This window comes from Aquarana catesbeiana, linkage group LG08, assembly GCF_042186555.1.
Source record: "Aquarana catesbeiana isolate 2022-GZ linkage group LG08, ASM4218655v1, whole genome shotgun sequence".
In the NCBI taxonomy this organism is placed as follows: Eukaryota; Metazoa; Chordata; class Amphibia; order Anura; family Ranidae; genus Aquarana; species Aquarana catesbeiana.
Genome location: NC_133331.1, coordinates 50,505,756 through 50,527,691, shown reverse-complemented (window position 1 = coordinate 50,527,691; position 21,936 = coordinate 50,505,756). Strand labels below are relative to the sequence as shown.

The following is a 21,936-nucleotide window of genomic DNA, read 5'->3' as shown; positions in this document are numbered from 1 at the left end:
TGGTGTTTAAATGATGATCAATTGGTACCCAAAGTGTGCCAAGAAAATATCCCCCACACATCATTACACCATCACCAGCCTGAACCATTGATACAAGGCAGGATGGATCCATGCTTTCATGTTGTTTACATCAAATTCTGACCCGACCATCTGAATATCGCAGATGAAATCGGACTCATCAGACCAGGCAATGTTTTTCCAATCTTCTATTGTCCGATGTTGGTGAGCCTGTGTGAATTAAAGCCTCAGTTTCCTGTTCTTAGCTACCAGGGGTAGCACTCGGTGTGGTCTTCTGCTGCTGTAGCCCATCTGCTTCAAGGTTCGATGTGTTGTGCATTCAGAAATGGTATTCCGCATACCTTGGATGTAACTAGTGGTTATTTGAGTTACTGTTGCCTTTCTATCATCTCAATCCAGTTTGCTCATTCTCCTCCGACCTCTGACATCAACAAGGCATTTTCCTCCACACAACTGCCGCTCACTGGATATTTTCTCTTTTTCAGACCATTCTCTGTAAACCCGAGAGATGGTTGTGTGTGAAAATCCCAGTAGATCAGCAATTTTTGAAATACTCAGACCAGCCCGTCTGGCACCAACAACCATTCCACGTTCAAAGTCACTTAAATCCCCTTTCTTATCCATTCTGATGCTCGGTTTGAACTTCAGCAAGTCGTCTTTACTACATCTAGATGCCTAAATGCATTGAGTTGCTGCCATGTGATTGGCTGATTATCAGTTTGTGTTACCAACCAATTGAACAGGTTACCTAATAAAGTGGCCGGTGAGTGTGTATGCACAAATGTTTTGCCTTTCATTTCTATTTTAGCGTATTTGATTCTGTATGACATCACTACTCTGAGGTATGACATCATCACCTCACCAGGTTGGTGTCTCCGGTCTGGTGAGACTGGCGAATGTTCCTTCCCCCTATCTTTTTTTTTTTTTTTTATTGTAAACCACCCTGTTGCTTGCTGGGACATTTTCTATATAACCGGCATCTATATATCAGCAGAATGCCGGATTCATCTCGGGGTTAACGAGAACGGCGTAACAATTACTGCAGTGTAATTTCCTAATTGCTGCGTGTCTTCTGTGAAACGTATATGAATTCTGGCTGTCAATGACGGCTCGCTGGTTTTATCATTTCGAGCGTCCTTGAGATTTTGGCATCGCGTCTAGAATCCAATCTTCTAATGTAACTTTTGATAAAGCGGATACCATCTGCTGGGAAGATTTCATTTACTTTTGTCAGAGAGCCCAACACTTAGCCTGGAGTGCCGAGCCATTTCCAGCTCCCTCCAGTCTGGGCCTGGACCAGGAACCGGAAGGGATTCGGAGTTGGCTCTGTGCCGGCAACTGGGGGGGGGGGGGGGGGAGCTCTGAAGGTCGCGCGGCGGTTCGGGTGGAATTCAGGATGAGTTGCTGGACCGCGGCCATCATGGCTGGATCTAGAGAAGGCCAATTCCGTCGTAAAAGTGACCCAGATCTTGCTGTAATGGGAGTCAACAGAGAGGCCAAGAAGCCTCTTAATAGGCGATGGCAGAAACATGCTGACTATCAACGTGCGCTGAAAGCGTATGTCGGTATTTAAATGTCACTTTCATTAATTCTACAGTAAAAAATAAAAGTATCCAAACAAAAAAATGCAGATGTGTCCGAGAGGTCATTGATATCACATGCACTTGATGCTACTCATTGGTCGCCCACTTTAATTCCTTTGAAAAAGATGTCCCCGAATCCCACCCCCTCCAATCCCCAATTTATTAAAAAGAAGTAAAAACAGATTGGAGTGGCCTTCGGTCTTTAGACATTCGTTGGCCGTATCTCTTCTACCGTGAAAAATGATCCGAATTAGTTAAATTTGGAAGTCCAACACCTTTCTTTATGTCCACACTGGAGCTTCCAGCTCATTATCCTCAAGGTAGACCACCTAAGACTGTCCTAATTTATTTTTAAAATTTGGCAGGCATAGGCTAACGTTCTTTTTATTAAGAGTAATTAATCATCTACCCACATTCTAATAACCAAGAAAAACCTTTCCTCCTCTCCTGAGCCACAATAATCTCCATTCTAATTACATTGAATCCATACAGTTCATACAAAGGAGAAGCACAAAGAGGAAAAAGTACACCCCCATATATTATTCTATATGTATCTACAGTATAAACATTTCTGTTACCTCCTACCTGATCCACTTGACAAGTTGTTGTTGTTGAACCAACCCCAGAGTATCTTCCAAATGTTTACAAATTTCTACATACAATCATCCCCTTAACATGGGGACAAGGTGCTTTATTATGTCGGAAGGTGTTGGGTTACTCATTTTATCTCTTCAGAAGGCACTGCCCACCATGCTTGCAAGGTACATTCCCAATGTTACCTCTAAAATTCATACCAGGTTCTTATCCAGGCATAAGGCCTTGGTGACAAAGAAATGGATAGCAGCTTGTGTGTGCCCCCCTCCTCCTTCTGAACCATACCATGGTTGGTTCAGTCAAGTCTCCGAACCTTGAAAAGGATGGATTTAATACCTTCCCAATGTTCCCTCGAAAATTCATACCAGGGTCCAGTGGCGGCTGGTGCTCAAAATTGTTGGGGGGCACAAACAAACTGAAAAATTCTGAAAAAAAAATACATCAATTGCAGCCTCACTGTGCCCATCAACTGTAGCCACTGTGCCCATCAAATGCAGCCACTGTGCCCATCAAACGCAGCCACTGTGCCCATCAAATGCAGCCACTGTGCCTATCAAACGCAGCCACTGTGCCATCAAATGCAGCCACTGTGCCCATCAAATGCAGCCACTGTGCCCATCAAATGCAGCCACTGTGCCCATCAAATGCAGCCACTGTGCCCATCAAATGCAGCCACTGTGCCCATCAAACGCAGCCACTGTGCCCATCAAACGCAGCCACTGTGCCCATCAAATGCAGCCACTGTGCCCATCAAATGCAGCCACTGTGCCCATCAAACGCAGCCACTGTGCCCATCAAACGCAGCCACTGTGCCCATCAAATGCAGCCACTGTGCCCATCAAATGCAGCCACTGTGCCAAACGCAGCCACTGTGCCAAACGCAGCCACTGTGCCTATCAAACGCAGCCACTGTGCCAAACGCAGCCACTGTGCCCATCAAATGCAGCCACTGTGCCCATCAAACGCAACCACTGTGCCCATCAAACGCAACCACTGTGCCCATCCAACGCAGCCACTGTGCCATCAAACGTAGCCACTGTCCCCATGAAATGCCGCCACTGTGCCCCATCAAATGCAACCACTGTGACCCCCGCCCGCTGTCTGACCAGCACTTACCCCATATTGGCGGCGGGCCAGGCAGCTGCGAGCTGTGTCCTACGTGTGTCTCGTCTTCCTGCTAGGCATCCAATAGCAGCGCCTGTCCTTTCAGCCAATCATGTGACGGGTATCAGACCTGCGCTACCTGAGAGGCGGTTCAGTGTCAGAAAAGCAAATATTCATTTGATTTTCTAACACACCTGTGTGGGCTCCGAGCGCAATGCTCTGCGCTCCAAGTCCACCTTTTTTGAAGTCTATTAGAACCTATGTTTCTAATCAGGTGCTTAAAAAAAACACCTCCGCCACTGTAATTCAGGTGCCCAGCATCCTGAATTACGCATGAATAGGACGCATGAATAGGGGGTGGCGGTGGCCATGGATACTAGCTTCATGCTATGCATGAATCTATCCCCTCTACATAAAGAGGGGTGGCTGGAGAGATAGGGCGGCGCCCGTGCGCCCTTAATGGACGCACTGCCACTGCCAGGGTCTTATCCATGCATGAGGCCTGGGTGACCAAGAAATGGATGGCAGTTTGTGTATACCCCCTCCTGCTTCTGAACTATACCATGGTTGGTTCAGTCAAGTCTCCGAACCCTGAATAGGATGGGTTTAATTCAGACTCGCATTCAACCCAAAGCCCATCCCCACTGGAATCCAATTATGGTTGTTGATTGGGTTTTGGATTCCTGAGTGGTGCTGCTACTTGGCATTTTGTTGCAGAATATGGGTGAACATCAGGAGCGTGTCTGGGGGTTACATAGGGAGGTCATCCATTGCATCGGGCATGCAGTTCTACTTCAAATTTCAGCCACTTCTAGTGACTTGAGACGCTCTCTTTTAAAAAATCCAGGGACATTGAACAACTTTGTGAATATAACCCCTTACCTTCGCCATTCTTTTCGCGATACTCTTGAGAGCTGTCATCACAAACCCAGACCAGTCTAAACATAACACTGCTTACATTCGTCCTGTCCACACTGTATGGTACAGTTTGCAGATTAGACTTAATGAAAATTGAAGAATTTTCTAAACATATTATTTAAGGGGCAGGGGCTACAAATAATGATTTCTATTATGCTTTGCACTCAGGTGATCACTGGAGATCACAAACTGCTGGATGCAGGCAGTCCCTGCATGGATTTAACTAACTCATCCACCATCCCATGCGAGTCCAGGGAGCAAATTATGAACAAAAGATTGCAGATCTAGAGAGATCTTTGACAATTACATAGTTGCACAATTAGATTGAAAAAGGTGGCATGTCCACCAAGTTCAATCAAAAGACAAATTTAACTGAATTAAAAACTGGCAGCCTTACAGTTTAACCTCGTTTTTAAAAAAATCTGTGGTGGTGCAAAAGCCTGAAGCGGAAAAACCATTAAGTGAACAAAAAATGCACATGTGAAACACGCACTAGAAAGTGCACTTAAGGGTGTGCTTTAGTCTACCTCCTGAAGGGGTGGGACCTCTCCCTGATCCCTCGGGGCCCAAGGCTTCTTACAAGGACATAGGGTATGACTGGTCTGCCTGGCCGAAAATCCTGGCAGACCCCGTTCTTCTAGATCAGCTGAAACCAACCTTTGAATACTAGGTTGAGGGGCTCTCATGAAGAGAAATCCCCCCCCCAGGGCAGGAAGGACCAGAAGGCCACACATCTACTGCCTAAAGGTCAGGGCAAGCCTGAGGACTCATACCCTCCATCTTAGTGAGAAAAAAAAAACACACACACAAAAGTGAAAGAGTGACAATACAGTGGAGGAAAAATTAATTAAAATAAGTAAGTGGACGTGCATGTCTACTGGCCGGGGCCTGAGGCCTGGAAGACAAAAATTGCCCTGAACTTAGCCAAAAGGCCCAGCCCTAAAAGTGCAGAAAACGTTTTAGTGATTGTAACCTGTACCTTTTTGCACAGTGGGGTCCAACACCCGAGACCAACCCTAGGGTGACCACCCCCAGGGGGCACAGACACTGGACTTTCTGGCTTCCCAGCCCATGGCCAGACAAGGTAGATCCACTCAAATCAGGAGATACAGGGCCCATCATGTTTTCCCTGGGGAGTTACTACCGTGCCCCAACAGCCTGCGGGAGCCCCGGTTTCTGTTCCAGCCGGTACTAGACCTCAGAGCTCCCATCACAACAGCAGGGATACTATAGAGCTAGCTTTTTCAGTCCCGGTTCAAGCATAGCACCCCTACTGGTCACTGATAAGTACAAATACTACATTTGATCTTAGCCAAAAGGTCGTGCGAAGAGCGCAATGACCCTAAAGTTAACAATTTCCCACTAAGTTTACTGCTTTAACATTTTATGCTTTCTCTGTCCTAATCTTTCCTGCTCAGTGGGGAAGTCATAAAAGGGCTGATTACTTCTAGCAGTTTGTGGTCTCTGGTGAGCACATGAGTGCAGAGCAGCATAGAAATCACCATTTATGGCTCCTGCCACTGAAGACAATGACTGAAACAGAAAAATAGGGATGACGGACAAACCAAATATAAACAGTGCATTGTGAGACATTGAGGACAGTTCTTAAAGCACAGGGAAGGAAAAAAACTAATGGAGCCGGCTATACTTGTCTTTTCAATGTCCTTAGTTATATAAAAAGTTCTCATGTGTTTACAAGGTACGCTTATCATTTAATTAAATAAATATAACACAAGCCAAGCTATCTTTCTTCACTTCCTCTGTCTGGGATTACCGGCGGTCACATCCGCCACCTAAAAGAACCCAAAAAACCTCATTGGGCTCCATGATTTGGGGTTTTGTTCTATTGTTGAATAGCAGGTTTGTTTACTCGAGTGGGAAAGTCTCTCCGAGGCTTGTGTGACTTGTTGTACCTGGCTTGTTTATCTTTCTGTTCATTATACAAAATACATCCAAGTGCTAGTAAAAAAAAATAATTAAAGTTTAGTTACGCTTCCCTCCGATTAAAAAACAAATAAAAGAGTCTATTGGATTTCACTTTGGAAGTAATTTACTCTCTCCATTCCAGCCTGGCAACACAAAGATAATTTAATGGGAAGTGAAAGAAAATATAATGAATAAAAACAAATAACACATAATTCAAGGCAGACAATGATTGCGGAACAGACTGTCCTATCGTCTCCAAACGCATCAGGAGTAATCGATAGGCATGCGGGCCCCGCCTCCTTCCATCCGAGGCTTTATACTTTTCCCTTGCTTCAATTTATATATACAGTATATATATCTATATATCTATATATCTATATATAGATATATAGATATATATAGATATATATCTATATATCTATATGTCTATATATATATATATATATATATATATATATATATATATATATAGATATATAGATATATAGATATATAGATATATAGATATCTCTATCTATCTATACACACATACATATACACACACATACATATAAATATACACACACATACACCACTGTGCATAAGTTTTAGGCATGTATAAAAAATGCTGTAAATGAAGAATGCCTTCAGAAATAGAAGTGTTAATAGTTCATTTACTTTCCATTTTGTTAACTGATAAAAATAAACAGAGCAGAAATCCAAATCAGATCTTTTATATATTTGGAGTGACCACTCTTTGCCTTAAAAACAGCATTAATTCTTCTAGGTACACTTGCACACAGGTGTTGAAGGAACTCGGCAGGTAGGTTGTTCCAAACATCTTGGAGAACAAACCACAGATCTTCTGTAGATGTCGGCTGCCTCAAATCGTTCAGTCTTTTCATGTAAACCCAGACTCCATGATGTTGAGATCAGGGCTCTGTGGGGGCCAAACCATCACTTCTAGGACTCCTCGTTCTTTTTTTACGCTGAAGATAGTTCTTACATTGGATGTATGTTTGGGGTCATTGCCCAGATGCAGAATACATTTGGGACCAATCACACACCTCCATGATGGTATGGTATGATGGATAAGTATCTGCCTGTATGTCTCAGCATTGAGGACCCCATTGATCTTCACCAAATCTCTAATTTCATTTCCCGAAATGCAGCCCCAAACTTGCAAGGAACTTCCACCATGCTTCACTGTTGCCTGTCTGTTGTCATTATTGTACCATTCTCCCGCCCTTCACCAACAAACTGTCTTCTGCTACAGCCAAATATTTCACATTTTGACTCATCAATCCAGAGCACCGGCTGCCATTTTTTTTTCAATTACCCTTGTTTCTACATGAAGATGACCAGTTCTGGCCAGACTTCTTCAGACAATAGATGGGTGTACCTGCGTCCCACTGGTTCTCACCAGTTCTGTACTAATGGCACTGCTGAACATCTTCCAATATGGAAGGGAAGTAAACATGATGTCTTTCATCTGCTGCTGTATCGGTTTCCGGTATCGGAGCATTTTCACGAGTACTCGTGAAAATACTCGGTATCGGCACAGATACTGATACTGGTATTGGTGCAACCCTATTATCTGTTTATCTCTTTTCGTTAGAGGTGCCTACTTTTTCTTCCTTCTGGATGGTAAGGGGTATATAACCCCTGTCAGGTTTTTTGCCATCTGTGTCCCATTGGGGAGATTCCCTTCACTTCCTGTCCCATAGCCTAAACAGAAAGCGAGAAAAAATCCCTCCAAAGTGAGGGAATCCCTGGTGGTCACCAGAACTAATGTCCCCATTGGAAGATTTCTCCCTCTATTCCTGTTTTGGTGACAACCTGAAATTTGGGAGTTTTTTCACTTTAATTTTTTGGTGATAATGGTCACAATGACAAGTAGAGAGGTTGAATCTCTCTAAGGGGGCACAAACAGCAATACATACCTGACAAGTGTTCTAATCCCTCTCCACCCTATCCAAAACAAAGAAAAAAAAAAGTTGTCAGTTATACTTGAAGGTCACTGCAAAGGACAAGGGGGGCACTCTTTTCTCCTGGAGGAAATAGCATTTAAACACAACATATGGAAAGGTTTCTTTATGGTTAAAGCTGTGAAAATGTGGAATAGACTTCCCCAGGAGCTAGTTCTATCCAAAAGGGCCAGATGTGGTTTTAAATGACCAAATATACCTGGTTATTAATATGTATAAGAAAAAACACCTTAGATTGTTGATTCTAGGAGTATCCGGGGGGGAGGGGGGTGATCAGGAAGGTTTTTTTTCCCTCCTAGAGCAAATTGATGGGGATTATCTGGATTTGTATACAAGGACTTTGCAAGTTCTTTTAATAGTCTCATTTGTGATTGGTGGCGGCGCCTACAACAGCTCATAAGAATTGCATGGGGCGAGATCCAAACCTCAGAACGGTGGATTGTTCTTGTGAAGTTATTTTCAGAGAAATCATCTCTATGACAATGTGTCAGATTTCAACGGCAGCACCAGAGGAAAAAAAATAAATATGAAAAAAAAAAAAAAAAGATAATAATAGTCATAAATGCGACACTTCCATCTCTCTTCTGTGGGAAAGTTCTTCCAGCCTGCTGCTCGGGTAAATACCATGTATTACCGCCCCCTGCGCCATCCTGCGCTTGGTGTGTGTGCGTGCTCGTCTGCGCAGCACGGCAAGACTAACAAACTCCTCAATCCGCCTTTCTAGCAGATGTCAGCCCGGCGGAAGTCTATCGTTGTCTGTCTGCGATGATACAATTGTTGTCTGAACAGGAGGTGAGCCTGTTTACTCTCCGGTGCTGCGAGGACACACGCCGTTCCGGCCGGAGATGGCGGAACACGACACCCCCATCAGCCACCGGGGACAATGTGTCACGCAACGAAAAAAAATTAAAAAACGGAACTCTCTGCCGAATAAAAAAAAAATGACAATTATGATACAGCCTCTCAGTAGCATTAAAGCGGTAATAAACCCAAATACAAAAATGTATTATATTGAAGCTTACCAGTTCTTAGACGTGATGGCTGCATTTGTTTTTTGTTTTTTTTTCTTTCGTTCTTTTATTTTCATCCAGCCAGTAAGTCTCTAATTGGGTATACTCTGTGCTTACATAAGCTCGTGCACATACATGGGTGTAAATCCCATAAACATAGCTGTTGTGCATCGTGGGATTTATTCCCATCCATGTACGAATTTACTTCTGCTGGACAGCTTGGTCTGTATGTAGATGTGGGGGAAAATGTAGATGTGGGGGAAAACGTTATTATAGTCACAGCATATACAAAGGCAATAATTGCAGAGATCCACTCTGCAAGGGGGTTTTAACCAAACGCTGGGTCTGGGTGGGACCAATCCTTAAAGTGGAAATGAATTGGGCGCACCTACCTGCAAAGCAGGTGCACATAATGCAGACCATGGGTGGGTTTTACTGTGTCCCTGGATCCGGGACTATATTGTTCATGAGTATGCAGGAATGAAAAACATTATGTATAGCTATAGTGAGCTTTTCATGGTACCCTCAGGCTGGGTCTGAGACTAGAAGATGCGTTTGCAGATGAGGTGCTATAACTTATGAGAACCAATAAGAATTAATCTTTCATTGATCTAAATTCAGGAAAATGACTCTCTATGGTTTATACCAATTTGTCACTTACTTTGATTTTTGAGCTTCTTTGGATGATGGGTGTGGGCAGCTGGCCATGCACATTACAATCTTAGGGCCCATTTACACATTCCATTGCAGTGTGGTAATGCATGTGCCACGCCTTAACACATGTTATGGTGCACCTTCACCACTTGCCTACTGAGCAGTTTTATCCCCTTCCTGCCCAGGCCAATTTTCAGCTTTCAGCTAATCACCACTGGGGTTTTTTATTTTTTGCTAAACAAAAAAAAAAAAATTTTTGGAAATAAATACATTTTCCATAGTTTGTTATAAAATTTTGCAAACAGTTAATTTTTCTCATTCTCTGATGGGCAGTGATTAAGCTGCACTGATGGGCATGGATAGAATGCACTGATGGACACTGATAGGTGGCACTGATGAGGCAACACTTGTGGGCACTGATAAGGCTCCACTAATGGGCACTGATAAGGCGGCACTGATAGGGCAGCACTGATGAAGCGACAATGATGAGGCTGCACTGATAGGCAGGACAGATAGGTGGCACTGATGGACACTGATAGGCGGCACTGGTAGGCGGCACTGATAGGCGGCACTGATGAGCACTGATAGGCGGCACTGATGAGGAGCCACTGGTGGGTACTGATTGGCAGCACTGGTGGGTACTGATTGGCAGCACTGGTGGACACTGTTGGGACTGCACTGATAACCCGGACACTAATAAGCAGTGCCCTGCTTATCAGTGTCGATGTCCCCTTAACGAAAGCTGGTTATCAGCTCTCTCCACTCCTCACACTCTCAGCGTGAGGAAAGAAAAGCCGATAACCGGCTTGTGTTAACATTTGTGATCAGCTGTCATTGGACACAGCTGATCACGTGGTAGAGGACCGCTGTGATTGGATAAAGGAAGCCCATTTTTTTAAGGGGCCACCAAAACTCCCCAACAGGTGAAAAAACATGCATGACCCATTTTAGAAAAGGCAGTGCAACATAATACACTGTTTATGTGAGTCAGGCTCTGTTCACCCCAGGGCGTAGCAAAAATGCGGGCAAAAATGCGCACTTCTGCACGGCTTTCTACCAATTCTCGAAAAACACACTAGAACGCACAATACACTTGCAGTGCCTTTATTTTTAAATGGCACCCCAAATGCGGGGGCAGCAGTCATTTAAAAACACACACACACACACAAAAAAAAAAAAAAAAAAAATAATGACGCATTTCACACTTGGCTCACGTTTAAAATTTGGTGCATGAGCTTCTTTATCGCGTTTCTGAAACAAATTAATAGTGCCAGCCCTAAAAAGTGCAAAAAAACCCCACTCCAAAAACGTGCCATGGTAGAGTCAGTTAAGTGTGCACGGGGCCTTAACATTGTCACAGGAAGTGTATTACTGTCAGGATCACCAAGCGAAATAAAAGGAAAAAAATCCTGAAAATAAGAGAATAAAATGCAGCCACCACATCTGAAGACCAGAAAGCTGAACTATGTTCTACTGTTGTTCTTTATTATCTTGTGATTTCCAACAGAAATCGGAATAGCTCTGCTCCATGATGACCTTTTCAGAGCAATCTTTACAGAGAGAACTCTTTGCCCCCGTCACAGCTTCTTCCTCTCCAGATGCTGCCGAGTCTCCTAATTCACATTACAGATGATTCAGTAGATAATTCCATTAATTATTGTTGTGTTCCGGAGGTCTGGATCAGAGGACTGGATTTCTCCTGCATTGTGTGACAATCATTTGCCACTGTTACCTTTGCCCTTCCATACTAATCATCCCCTCGAGGGATTTATATAGATAATTGGAAACACACACATAACCCCCAACACACCTCCAGGACAATTATTCTTGTGGTTTGGTCATAGTATCCTTCCTCTACCTGGTGATGTGTAGGTATTCATCACGTCACTGGTTCCATTCTGATTCCAAGTTAGTGTTTCACTAAGCCAGTATTTCTCAACCTGGGTTCTTTGGAATCCTAGGGTTCTACCAGTTGTTCCTAGAGGTTCCATTTTCTATCCTCTCAAAGAATAAACCATTGACAACAGTGAACTTTCTAGTAGAGGGGGGTATTCTTCCCACTGACCACCAATGTAAGAAGCATTCTTCCTACTAATCACCAATAGAAGAGACATACTTCCCAATGATCACTGATGTAAGGAGCATTCTTCCAAATGAGCGCCAATGGAAGAAATCTTCATCCCAATGACCGCCAATAGAAAAAGTATTCTTCCCACTAACCACCAATGTAAGGAACATTCTTCCCACTGAACACCAATGGAAGAAGCATTCTTCTTACTGAACACCAATGTAAGGAGCATTCTTAGCACTGAACACCAATGGAAGAAGCATTCTTCTTACTGAACACCAATGTAAGGAGCATTCTTACCACCAATAGAAAAAGCATACTCCCCACTGAACGCTAATGTAAGGGGCATTCTTCCCACTGACCACGAATGCAAGGAACATTCTTCCCACTGATCACCAATGGAAGAAGCATTCTTCCCACTGAAGACCAATGTAAGGGGCATTCTTCCCACTGAACACCAATGTAAGAGGCATTCTTCCCACTGATCACCAATGTAAGAGGCATTCTTCCCACTGACCACCAATGCAAGGAGCATTCTTCCCACGGACCTCCAATGGAAGAAGCATTCTTTCCACTGACCATCAATGCAAGGAGCATTCTTCCCACTGACCATCAATGCAAGAGTATTCTTCACATTGACCACCAATGGAAGAAGCATTCTTCCCACTGAACACCAATGCAAAGAACATTCTTCCCATTGACCACCAATGTAAGGGTGCACTAAGCAGTGAAAGAAAGACTATTACAGTCCTGGAGCCTGAACCTTTAAAAAGAAGCCAATGATGTCAGCTGCCATGCTTGTATCTTGGCAGGTTCTCTTTCTAGGGAAAATGTAAGTAGCTCCCCCCCAAAAGGAAGGGCTTAGCCTAAGTGTTTAAAAACCATTATATGTCCAGCCAAAATTTACATTTATTATTATATTTCTTTTCGTTTTGTATACTTTGGTTATCCCATTTGCTAAACCCGGGGATTTGGACAGCTGTAGACCACCAGATCACTTCCTGCCCCCCACCTGAATACCATGTGCCCTGGGGTTTTCTTTCCCTCCTGGATGCCTGGAATCTCCATGGCAGGAGTCAGGATGGAAAGCAGCAGGAGATCCTTGAACATCCATTCCCTGATCTCCTCTGGGTAGTTTAAACATGGAAGTGCTCAGCTCTGAGCACTTCCCAATTCAGAGCTCTAAATCTAAAGTTGCTATGGCCGGGGTTGAAGCTGTCTGTTCTCAATCAACTTCAACAGAGTCCAGGGGTAACATTAGGACTTTAGGAAAAATTAGGGCCCCGATATCTTTTTTGAAGTGAACCCATCACCTGTACACAAAGTCCTCTTGCGATAGCAATAAAGTTAACCATGTTTGAAAAAATTAAGGTTTAATAAATAAAAAAAAAATTCCACCACACATGCGTACGAATGTGCATGTTGGGCGCCTACGCATTGCGCCACCCATATTAGGTATTACCACACATGCAGGAGTGAGAGCAATAATTCTAGAACCATCATTCACTGTTAACTCTAAACTGATGATCTGTAAAGGCTTTTAGGCCCCATCCACATCTCATGTAGCAGAAACGCATGTTCCTGCTCGCAATTTTTTTAGTGCGATTTACACACATTTCCACTTGTTGCAAATATGGCAGCCCATTCAGGTGCATGTGTCGTACAAAAGAAGCTCCTGCACCTTTTTAGGCATAGAGCTTCACTCAATTTTGTCACACGCATTTTGCCACGAGTTTCTGACGCACGACAAACACGGCACCACGTTTGGGGTACCATTAGAAAGAATGCCACCCAAACATGTGTTGCACATTTGGCCGCCACTTTAGTGCAATTTGGAAACATGGGCAGTATCAAGCCGATTCTGTCTGCCATTCCAAATCACTAGTTGTGAATAGGGCCTTGAAGCTTTGTCTCTATGTATTATTTTCACTGTTTCACTAGCCCAGACAATTTTGAGGCTTAACATGTTTGGTATCTACTTACTCAACATAACCTCTACTAACCAAAATTTTTAATATTATATTGTGCTTGTGTTCACCAAACTTAACCACTTGACCTCTGGAAGGTTTACCCTCCTTCATGACCAGGCCACTTTTTGCGATACAGCACTGACAATTGCGCGGTCATGCAACGCTGTACCCAACTAATTTTTCCCCACCCCAAAAATAGAGCTTTCTTTTGATGGTATTTGATCACCTTTGCGTTTTTGTTTTTTTTGCGATATAAACAAAAAAAGAGCGACAAATTTGAAAAAAAATATATATATTTTATACTTTCTGCTATAAAACATAAACATATACAATGAAAACATTTTAAAAAAAATCTAATTTCTTCATAAATTTACACCAAAATGTACCCTGCTACATATTTTTGGTAAAAAAAAATCCCAATAAGCCATTGATTGTAGATGCTATAACGCTTGCGTAAACCAAACTATGGGAATGGAATTTTTATGTATAATATATATATATATATATATATATATATATATATATATATATATTTATAACTAGTAGTGGTGGTGATCATTACTACGATATTGCAGCGGACATTCTGACACTTTTGACACTTGCGGGAACCAGTGACACTAACACAGTGATCAGTGCTAAAAATATGCACTGTCACTATACTAATGACACTGGCTGGGAAGGGGTTTAACATCTAGGGCGGTCAAAGGGTTAACTGTGTGCCTAGCCAGTGTATATGAATACACATTGTGCTGCTTTTACTATGGAAAGAGATCGATTTTAGTCCCTGCTTTACAGAGATACAGAATACATCCCTTCCCCCCTGTCAGAACTGAGATATGTCTTGTTTATATAGGCATATCTTAGTTCTCTGTGTATTGGCGATGATCGGCGGGTTCCGAATCTGATCTGGGCTGCGATGGGCTCAGGGTAGCAGCTGGTGACTCACAGGCAGCATCACTGAGACCTCCCTCTTCTTTCTACAGTTTGCTGAAAAGTTCTGGAAAGACAGGAGGAAAGGAGAGGTGGAGCTGCCTGGGGTGGTTTAGAGAGCCCTGACCAATCCCCAACCTGGATTGGCAGGGGCAGGCCTCCTTATATACCCAGGGTCAGCCCAGGTGACCTTGGGCCTGGGCTCGGGCGCGGACGGGACCCTCCTACAACACACAGAGGTGTCCTGGCCAAGGGGAGCAAGGAGAGGACAGCTTTAGAAAGCACTGCCAGGCAAGTCTCCAAGGAGGAACAACAGGTCGCAGCCAGCAGGGCTGGTGAGTGAAGCACAGTTGAGAGGACTGGGGAGACACGCCTGAAAAGGACTGGGAGATTGCAGTCTGAGATGGGTGTAGAACCAGGTGAGAGAACTGTGGAAACATGGGCAGTGGAGAAAGGCAGCTGCAGCCAGGAGGGCTGGCAGGGCCTGAAGATGTGGTACTGGGCTCAGTAGCCGCATGTAGGGCAGCTAGCACCAGAGACTTTCTATTTTGTTACACTATAGGGGCCCGTGGTCCCTGCCTGCAAAGGGAAATTGCTAAGACCTGGCTGAACCAGTGTCAGGTCTAACCACTTTGTGCTAGCTGTGCCTGAAGATTAGAGAGGAAGCAATGTGCAGGGCTGGGCGGGGCGACAGGTGGCCCACAACACTTAGAAGCCCCTACGGGGGTACCGCTACATATATGCACATGATCCTGTGCATAGCTTCCACCCTGTAACAGCTGTAGGTCGTTAATTCGAGTGCATTCTATACTAAAATATAGATTTGAAAAGCAGTCAGTGGCGGTGCGTCCATAAAGGGCGCAGGAGCGCCGCCTCCTCTCTCCTGTCACCTCTCTCTCACCATAGATAGATTCATGCATTGCAAAAATCTATCTATGGTTGCTGCTGCCACCCCCTATTCAGGTGTCTGGCCCCTTGTTGGGCGCTGGGCACCTGAATTACAGCGGCGGGTTTTTTTGGAAGCGCCCGATTAAAGCCGTAGGCTCTAATAGGCGTCCTGATTAGAGCCTTAGGCTCTAATAGGTTTTAACCCTTTTTCGGCCACTAGCGGGGGTTAAAACCGCCCTGCTAGTGGCCGATTAGCGCTGTTAAAACGACGGTAAAGCGGCGCTAAATATAGCGCCGCTTTACTGCTGACGCCAGCCCGCCCCAGTCTGATAGTAGCCTAAAGGGCCGTACACACGATCGGACTTTTTGACAACAAACATGCAAATTAGCTGTTTTGGAGCAACATCCGGCCGTGTGTACGCTCCATCGGACAAACTTTTTCAGTTTCCATCGGACTTTTGTTGGCTGTGCGAACGGACAAACTTTCTGGCAACAAAAGTCCGATGGAGCAAAGTCCGATCGTGTGTACACAAAGCCATCGGACTTTTGTACAAACTACAGTACGCAGCTGCGAGAATGTTTCCCGGCAGCAGGGTACTGTACATCTCGCGCTAGCTGCAATAGGAGAAACACATTTTCCTACTGCGGCGGGCGGGAGAGGGAATTCCCCTCTGGGGAATACCAAGCCCTTCGGTCTGGTATGGATTTTAAGGGGAACCCCCTACGCCGAAAAAACGGCGTGGGGGTCCCCCCAAAATCCATACCAGACCCTTATCCGAGCACGCAGCCTGGCCGGTCAGGAAAGGGGGTGGGGACGGGCGAGCGCCCCCCCCCCCCTCCTGAGCCGTACCAGGCCACATGCCCTCAACATGGGGGGTGGGTGCTTTGGGGGAAGGGGGCGCCCTGTGGGCCCCCCACCCCAAAGCACCTTGTCGTTGGTTGTTGGGGTCTGCGGGTGGGGCGCTTATCGGAATCCGGGAGCCCCCTTTAATAAGGGGGCCCCCAGATCCCGGCCCCCCCACCCTATGTGAATGAGTATGGGGTACATCGTACCCCTACCCATTCACCTAGGGAAAAAAGTGTCAATAAAAAACAACAGTACACAGGTTTTTAAAGTAATTTATTAGGCAGCTCCGGGGTCTTCTTCCGACTTCGGGGGTCCTCTTCCGACTTCAGGGGTCTCTCCGGCGTCTTCTCCCGGTTTCCACATCTTCTGCCGGCTCCACCGCTATCTTCTGGCGCTCTTTTGCCAGCGGTGGTCCGGACTTCTGGATCGTCTTCTTCCCTCTTCTCTTCCAGAGATGTTGACACAACGCTCTCTCCAGCCGGAATGGTCTCTGTGCGCTCCGCAACGGACTTATATAGGCGGTGACCCCGCCCCCCCATGATATCACAGTCCCGGGGCATGCTGGGACTGTGAGGTCATAAGGGGGCGTGGTCATGATCATATGACGGTGGAGCCGGCAGAAGATGCGGACACCGGGAGAAGACGCCGGAGAGACCCCCAAAGTCGGAAGAGGACCCTCGAAGTCGGAAGAAGACCCCGGAGCTGCCTAATAAATTACTTTAAAAACCTGTGTACTGTGGTTTTTTATTGACACTTTTTCCCTAGTTTAATGGGTAGGGGTACGATGTACCCCATACTCATTCACATAGGGTGGGGGGCCGGGATCTGGGGGCCCCCTTATTAAAGGTGGGTCCCGGATTCCGATAAGCGCCCCGCCCGCAGACCCCGACAACCAACGCCCAGGGTTGTCGGGAAGAGGCCCTTGTCCTCATCAACATGGGGACAAGGTGCTTGGGGATGGGGGGCCCGCAGGGCGCCCCCTCCCCCAAAGCACCCACCCCCATGTTGAGTGCATGCGGCCTGGTACGGCTCAGGAGGGGGGGCGCTCGCTCGTCCCCACTCCCTTTCCTGACCGGCCAGGCTGCGTGCTCGGATAAGGGTCTGGTATGGATTGGGGGGGGACCCCCACGCCGTTTTTTCGGCGTAGGGGGTTCCTCTTAATATCCATACCAGACCTAAGGGCCTGGTATGCCCCTGGAGGAGAACCCATGCCGGTTTTTAATTTAAAATTTGGCATGGAGTTCCCCCTCAAGATTCATACCAAACATAGTGCCTGGCATTGGCGGGGATCCAAGTCGGATTCGGCACCAGTGTCAACCCGGCTCGCAAGGTGTCAATCTCGCCAATAAAAGTGGCGAGATTGACACAATATCAGACAACAATACACAAGTTGACCAAAGGGTGGTGGTAAAGAGCTGAAAAACCACGTGATATGGTGAAAGTTGGCTGTAAAAGTCCTGTCGTCTGTATGCAAGACAAACTTCTGGCCAACTCCCTTTGTACAAAAATCCAAGGGAAAGTTTGTCCTATCGTGTGTATGGGGCTTAACACTGACCTGCCTCTCAGCCAATCAGGTGCTCGGGTACCTGTCACCCGACTGGCTGAAATAACAGGTGCTGTGATTGGACGCCTGATAGAGAGGACCGGAGACATCAAGGACCGTGGATGTGGAGGACGCCACCATGACCCGCTGTGAGACAGGCAAGTCCCGACTCCCGGGCGATGCACACTGACAGCACTTGATGGGGCACAGTAGCGGCAACTGATGGGCACACTGGCAGCAATTGATGGGGCACAGTAGCGGCAATTGATGAGGCACACTGGCAGCAACTGATGGGGCACAGTAGCGGCAATTTATGGGACACACTGGCGGCAATTGATAGGTACAGTGGCTGCGCTTAATGGGCTCAGTGGCTGCGTTTGATGGGCTCAGTGGCTGTGCTTGATGGGCACAGTGGCTGCAATTGATGTAGCAGTAGCGCCAATATCACAAGATAAAATTGCAACTGCTGCCATTTTATTTTACAGGGTCTCTGTTTTCAGGTGCAAAATGTGCATTTTAGTATGTACGTGCAAAAATAAAAATAAATGGCCTTGAAATGGGTTGAACTGTTGTCACAGGGACAGTTTTCTTTCACATGGGCAGCCAGGGGGTGGAAAAAACTGTGGTTGACCTGAATGTTTACCACCCACGCTACCCCGACCACTCACCTACAAGCACACGTGGAGCTTCTTAGGTGGGTGAACATTCCCAAAGCCAGGATGCTTTGAATAATAGTCTGGCAATTTTAATGACACGATACGTTTGACAGGTGACATCATCATGCAAGCGAATGGGATCGCACTAGAACTGGGAGTCGATTGTTTGATGTAAAGCAATTGCAGAGTAAGGCTGGGTTCACATATGAGCACGCAGCGGCTTACAGCAGGAGTCCGGTGCGTCTTCATTCACCGTTTCAGGTCTGATTTCAGCCCGAGTTTTTGGCTGAATTCAGACTTGAAATGGACCAAAAGACGCAAAGGACTCCTCTGCAAATCGCACCAGAGATATATGAACCGGCTCCATAGAGAGCCAGTCACCATCTGCTGTGCGAACTGGATGCGGTGGAAACCCACATCCAATCCGCACTAGTGTGAACCCAGCCTAAAAGAAATTTACTAAAACGAAAGCACACAGAATCTGGTGCAGCTGTGCATAGTAACCAATCAGCTTCCAGGTTTTAATGTCAAAGCTTAATTGAACAAGCTGAAGTTAGAAGCTGATTGGTTACTGTGCACAGCTGGACCACATTCTATGTGCACCAGTTTTAGTAAATCTACTCCATTGCTTCCTTTTCCTCTTCACATTCACACCAGCTGAATGTGGAAAATTCTTTCCTGTATGGATTTCGGGTCAAACACTCGATTTAATGGCTCTTCCAGCTCGCAGAGTCCAGATCTCCTCTATTACTCTCCATATGAATATGTTCCGTCTCTAAAAGCTGCAGACGCTGCAATCTGTTCTCCTTTCTGCTGCTTCCCTGGGAAATGCCGCCAAGCTTTTTTTTTTTGAGTGATTTCCGCTGGAAATGCAGAGGGGACGGGTGGCAAGAGACGCAAAACATGACATTTCAATTACCCTAATCTGCAGAAAATGTATGGCAGCGATCAGCCGGCGGGTGTCACTGATCCCCACTGCTGATGAAGGTGCGCCTCGCCTGGCTCCTGTACGGAGCGATCTGTCAGGCATATGTGACGATTGTTTTCTATTCACGTGGCGGGACCAACAATATGGATCACATTACCGTCATCTGCTAATCATATGGTGACATGGGGACACCAACAATGAGTCAAATTATTACTAAGCATGCGGAGCAATCACAGCTACTGACGACTACGCCAGATACAGGGTGGGAATGGGGGAATTACTTGATTTTGGTCAAAATTGCAAGATTTTTAAGCAAAATAAACTATCCTAAATATACCAAAAATACACATCCTATAAATAAAATAATAATAATAATAAAAAAAGTAAAGTGTTACTACACCCAGGACCCTGCATTCACTATATCTGATCTCCCACAGTACACAGAACATGGGAATGCAATTATTTTAGTAAATATAAACTGCTAAATACCTTTTATCTTTAGCAGTATATAGCAGTCTTGTGACTTCTATCAGTGTCAGGTTAAAGCTTGTAGGAGGAGTTTTCATTCTCCTCTGACTGTCCTATGAGGCAGCAGGACCCCTGACCCTCTCTGGGGCTGATTTTCTAAAGACAAATCGACTGTGCACTTTGCAAAGTGCAGTTGCTCCAGAGCTTAGTAAATGAGGTAAACCTTCACTTTGCAAAGAATACCCAATCACATGCAAGGAAAATAAAAAAAAACAGCTTTTTTTGCTTGCATATGATTGGATGATGGAAGTCAGCAGAGCTTCTGCTCATTTACTAAGCTCTGGAGCAACTGCTCTTGCAAAGTGCACAGTCGATTTGTCTTTAGTAAATCAACCCCTCTGTCTGGAGAGTGCTGATTGGTCCTGTGCTGATCACATGCACCCTCCCAGAAAAAAAAAACTCTCTAGCAATACACACCAAACTGAGCATGTGCAGAGTGACTCCAAAGCTTTGTTCTATCAGCAGATGGATTGGGGACTGTGAAAGAAGGGGAGGATAAAAGAAGACGGAAGCAAACAGCCTTTTTACACAATGCGGAGGATTAACCCCTTATTAACCCACAGTGAGTATAACAAGCATGCTTTACTGCATATACAGACTGATTTTACTGTTGTGGGTTTAGTAACACTTTAAAGCGAATTTCACCAAGAAGCTCAATGAGCAAAATACAAAATCAATCAAAATCATTCTGCACATCCCTAATCCAGGGTAATGGCCACCTTGTGATGAGAGGGTCCTGAACACTTCCTGAGATTTGAGATTTGGTCCTGAAAATGTTTTTAACAAAAGTAACCATCTGCGCCTTAAAGTGATTATAAACTTCAGACACGAAATATGAACAAAGCATATCACTCTATAGTGTGTACTTGTCTCAATCCAGAGCACTAAGTGTCATTTCTGTCAGCTGCCTCCTTCCTTTGCTATCAGTATGAGTCACTTCTGACAAGTTTTCCTGACACCAAGAGAAACATGGTGACAGGGAAAGGACCTCCAGCTGATTCACAGCCTCAGCTCTGTTTCTGTGTGCTGTGTAAAGGGAGGGTGTGTTCCTTTCCTCCAATCAGCTCTCAGAGCTCTCCTCACTGAGCTCTGCAGAGTGTAACTTCAGCTCTCCTCCCCTTTTTTTTCTGACAGCTCAGACAAGCTTTATAAATTCTGGACTTTGAACGGATGTACAGTAAAGAAAAGAAGACAGCAGATAAACAGGTACAACTTATGTACAGTGCCTTGCGAAAGTATTCGGCCCCCTTGAACTTTTCAACCTTTTGCCACATTTCAGGCTTCAAACATAAAGATATAAAATTTTTATTTTTTGTGAAGAATCACCAACAAGTGGGACACAATTGTGAAGTGGAACGAAATCTATTGGATTGTTGAAACTTTTTTAACTAATAAAAAAATGAAAAGTGGGGCGTGCAAAATTATTCGGCCCCTTGCGTTAATACTTTGTAGAGCCACCTTTTGCTGCGATTACAGCTGCAAGTCGCTTGAGGTATGTCTCTATCAGTTTTGCACATTGAGAGACTGAAATTCTTGCCCATTCTTCCTTGCAAAACAGCTTGAGCTCAGTGAGGTTGGATGGAGAGCGTTTGTGAACAGCAGTTTTCAGCTCTTTCCACAGATTCTCGATTGGATTCAGGTCTGGACTTTCACTTGGCCATTCTAACACCTGGATACGTTTATTTGTGAACCATTCCTTTGTAGATTTTGCTGTATGTTTGGGATCATTGTCTTGTTGGAAGATAAATCTCCGTCCCAGTTTCAGGTCTTTTGCAGACTCCAACAGGTTTTCATCCAGAATGGT

General features: G+C 45.2%; 1 protein-coding gene across 1 annotated transcript in view; it reads right to left on the bottom strand.

The window, feature by feature from the left end:
* Positions 1–21,936, bottom strand: part of GFRA1 (GDNF family receptor alpha 1) — a 273,358-nt gene that overhangs the window by 75,351 nt on the left and 176,071 nt on the right. The window lies entirely within an intron of this gene.